The following is a 5,002-nucleotide window of genomic DNA, read 5'->3' on the forward strand; positions in this document are numbered from 1 at the left end:
CGTTGTCTTTTTCAGGGAACACCTTGCATTTCCCAGCATGACAATGCCAGACCACATACTGCATCAATTACAACATCATGGCTGTGCAGAAGAAGGATCCGGGTACTGAAATGGGTAGCCTGCAGTCCAGATCTTTCACCCATAGAAAACATTTGTCGCATCATAAAGAGGAAGATGCGACAAAGACCTAAGACAGTTGAGCAACTAGAAGCCTGTATTAGACAAGAATGGGACAACATTCCTATTCCTAAACTTGAGCAACTTAGTCTGCAAACGTCTGGGGACTGAGGAGACGTTATAAAATGAAGAGGGGATGCCACACAGTGGTAAACATGGCCTTGTCCCAACTTTTTTGAGATGTGTTGATGCCATGAAATTTAAAATCAACTTATTTTTTCCTTAAAAGGATACATTTTCTCAGTTTAAACATTTGATATGTCATCTATGTTGTATTCTGAATAAAATATTTAAATTTAAAACTTCCACATCATTGTATTCTGTTTTTATTCACAATTTGTACAGTGTCCCAACTTTTTTGGAATCGGGTTTGTACTAGAGTCAATAATTACAGAGTAAAACGGAATAGAATCAAATGTAACAATTTATTAACAGTCAGGTAAATATGTATTATGCCAATTATATAGCCAATTCAAAGATATCAAATCAATACAAGACATCAAATTCTCAAAGATGAATCTAAGAGTGAAAGATGCATACCTGACTTCTAGTGAAATACATAGTATGAAGTGTGTGGACACACTTCATGCTATGGGCTCATTCTAGCTACAGAAGGCCCTGATCCTCTTGAAACATTTCCTTAAGTATCTCAGACCAAGATAAACATCCCCCGAGATGGAGACAGGAACTAACAATTGGCCCTGGTACAGCTACAAGATCAGGAAGCAATTGATATGGAGGACAGCCTGTTGAGGTTCTGCACATCCAGTCTGACTGGCCAGATGTGCCAGATTGGAATGAATAGATTTGTGCATTCATGGAATGCTCACAGGATCCCAGGTTTGTTATTTTATGCTCCCAGCTTTAGTCAGAGATGCTCACAGAATTGGATGTTCATAGTACCATGTACTATATGGGTTCTAGAAGCGATGTACCATTAAACATAAAGACTTGTTTGTATTGATACAGGGAGAGGGATACCAAATCCAGCTGACATTTTTTGGTTCATACCGAAAAACGAAATATCGACCTGTTTTGCCCAGTGACGGTGCTTCACTAGGGCTAGAGGGGGCTATAGCCCTGTCAGAATTTTTAATAGCCCCGGTTTAGCCCCATTTCTTTATGAAGTAACTCTGACGTCATCAGTATTATTTATTTTCTTAGCACCCCCACATATTGGTCTAGCCCCCCCTTAGCACCGGTAGAGAAAAATTCTGGCGCCGTGCCTGGTTTTGCCCATTCATATTGGTCTAGTCCCCCCATAGCACCGGTAGAGAAAAAATCTGGAGCTGTGCCTGCTGACGCGGGCGATTTGTACCGTGAAAGCTCTATGCAAATAAGCTTATGAACTGAATTGAATTTACATAGTTTTTATTCTTGAGTACACAGCTAGACATAAAGAAACACATTGAAAGTATCTTGTCTTAATGCAAGCTGTAAGTTTAACATTCTTTCTGATTCTTTCTGAGTGAAGATTAGATGACTATAAAATATAAGTCTGAAAATGATTAAGATTAATTACATAAATGATGTTTTGTGTTTATTTCACTTGTCTCATTTTTCAATGGGGCTTGAAGGCAAGCTTTCCTTGTAACAAGCAAGAAGGAATTGGAAAAACTTCATGACACAAGTAATTAAAATGGTTTTTGTCTGATTAAAAACATCAATGTTGTTAATTTCTGATAAATATATTAACACTGATTTTGTATTTTACAAACATAAAATAAGGGAACTAAGATATCCTTATGAGGCTTTAAAAAACTACCTGAACATAGAAAATCAAGTAATGGAAAACATGACATAGGTGGTTTTAATAACTAAAATGACTTCACTACAACATTAAAATCTTAGAAGCAATGACACATCATGAGATGACTCTCCTACATGAAAACAACTAGAGAATGAGGATACACCAATCTCAAGATATTTGTTGATCTTTCTTTTTCTTCCTCTGAACTGTAATGTTGAACAGCAGCTCTGACATTTCTTTGTCTTTAACCAGGAAGAGACGTGAGAATGAGAAGAATGGCAGTCAGTCATCTAAATTCTTATCTGGTTTGTTATCCAGCCATTTAAAATGAAAATGAAATAATTCTCTGGAAATGCTGCTGAACTGTGAACTAGAAGAAATTAGAAAATGTGAATATGTGCTATGAATGTCAAAAGTCTATAAAGTGTCAGTGTCATTTCTAGAGATTTTATTTAGGATTCTAGATTTTTTATATTACTGTGTGACTTGAAAAATGACTGCCTAAACTTTTATGAGTGGTATGCTAACTGCTAGATCATTTTTTAAACTAATTATATCAAGACTTACATATTTGAAAAACATAGAAAATAAACTAATATCTTACGTATTTGGTAAACATAGAAAATAAACTAATATATTGTAAAACATGGTTTATTGATTAATATAAAATAACACAAGCTTTCATGATTGTGGATGATGTTGAATGTGAATTCCCTAACTTGTTTGTCTGCTCTGCTTTGATTTCAATCAAAATATTGTCTACTTCATCATGTAAATTTGTGTATTGGTGTGTATTAAAATAATAATAATCTTTTTGCATTGGAGTTCCCTTTCATTTGGGAACTCATGATGTGTCCTCTAGGTAAAAAAAAAAATAAATAAATAATAATAATACAGTCACATGACTATATGCAATAGCCTATATGAGATAGCCCAGGATCATTAGATTTTATACAGGTGTTACTATAACGATTTTGTAAATGGTGATCAGCAACCAAATATTGATAATGTGGAAGTTACCGCCTTTTGTCTCGGTGTGACTTCTCATGTTTTGCAGACAATGCAAAGGCAGAGTACATTAACTTCAAATATAGGGGTAAAAATCAAGTTGGAGCTCACAAGTTTTTAATGTAGATAATTTTCATTACTAAAACATCTAATTGTTAAATTTCCAGTGTCCTACCTATAATTTATTTTGCTGGACAAGTAAAAAACTTTAAAGTAATTTTTCGCAGCACCACACTCAAGCATGTTAAGGACTTTTGCTCGGGGTGGGTGGATCAATTCAAATATCGATAGTATTGATACCAACGTTGGTATCAGATCGATTCCAGCCTGATGAGATCGATACTTTAAGTTTCTCTTTTCTATACTCAGTACATAGCTCCCGCTTCATCAAAGAGTATACATGTCTGTGCATGTCTATAGACGGTTTCAACGGCAATAACATAAACAAACGTTACTGCGCATGCACGCTTTTGTGGCCCTAACCGAACTTTGGTAGACTTCCAAATAGAATCAGTAACAACTACTAAGTAGTCCCTCAGGTGTAGATTATTTTTGATAACAAGCAAAATGTGTTTGCTGCGTAAATCAGACTTACTGAAAATGCAAATTCATTCTCTGCCGGTAGGAGGAGCTTTAAAGCGGGAGAAACAGAGGTTTCCCAGTAACTGCTGTACACAAAGCAGCGTTGCGCTCACAGATGCTGCTTTATAAGGCATATAACATGCAAGATGAAATGAAAATGACATCGAAGATGTAATAGACTAAATAAAGATAGTCTTCCTAAAGAAATACAGTGATCTAAAAACACCCCCACATCGTTTTGATTTTTAAACATGCAGTACGTGCTCATGTTTATTCAACAAAGTCTTTTGGAAAATGGTCAGTTTTGATATTGTGAGCGCCACAAATAAATAAATGTATGGGAAACACATCCCACAGCACATCCACCTGAGCCCAACTTCAGTTTACTCATCACCTTAACTTTAACTGCATTTGTAGACAGCGCTATAGCCAGACTGATAAACAAACACAGACCGGAAGTTAACTTAGGGCCAGGCATGTGAACCAGATGAAACCGTCTATACGCAGCTTCTTTCACATCTCATATGCACACGTTGCCCTCCCTGCTCTGCTGAGTTTTGTTGTCATGCCATCATGTGACTCAGCAGCGCCAAGTACAAGCAGACACTTTTGGCTGTTGTAAGAAAGAGATATGGCAGAAATAAAAAGAAAAGAAAAAGAGAGAGAGAGAACTCCTAAGCTGCAAAAGAAGTGAAGAGGGGAGGAGGGAAATCCTTCATATAATACATACGTTAAACGTTTAACATGCAACTTAAGCCGCCTTTCCACTGTCTTCGACGAACGACAAACGAAAATTCTGTGCTACTGCCACTAGAGGGAGAAATGCGACAGTCGTATCCGAATGTCATGTGCAGTGGAAAGGCGGCTTTAGCGTGTTGCGTTCATATTCTGGGCTCATCTGGTTGCCTCCACATAGTACATTCTATTAATAAATTGTATATCAAATTTGGTCTTTTATGTCTTCTGCCATTACGTCACATTAAGCAGTTTTTTTAGGCTAATGGTTTCCATTGGGTGGAAACACTTAACGTGCAATTTAGCGTTTTGACTTTTATATTCTAGATTTATGTGCTTGCCTGTATGTTATATTTTTTTAATAAACTGTATATTGAGTCCTCCGCGCCACAGAAGAGCATATGCAGCATACGGTGATATGGAGAGACACAGAGGAGACCGCTGACAAAGGAATTATTGAATAAAGTCGTTATTTTTGTTTTCTTCGCTTACAAAAAGTGTTCCCGTCGCTTCATATAACCCAGATTGCACGTCTGATGGCAGATGGAGTATTCTGACGACGACTTTCATACCTTTTATAGACCTTGACACTGCTATTTATTTGGCAGTCTATGGGACAGTCTCAAGCCTCCAGGTTTTCACCAAAATATCTTAAATTGTGTTCCGAAGACGAACAGAGCTTTTTATGGGTTTGGAACAACATGGGGTAGGAAAGTGATTAATGACAAAATTTTATTTTTTGGGTGGAAC

Source organism: Cyprinus carpio, chromosome A4 (assembly GCF_018340385.1).
Source record: "Cyprinus carpio isolate SPL01 chromosome A4, ASM1834038v1, whole genome shotgun sequence".
NCBI lineage: Eukaryota > Metazoa > Chordata > Actinopteri > Cypriniformes > Cyprinidae > Cyprinus > Cyprinus carpio.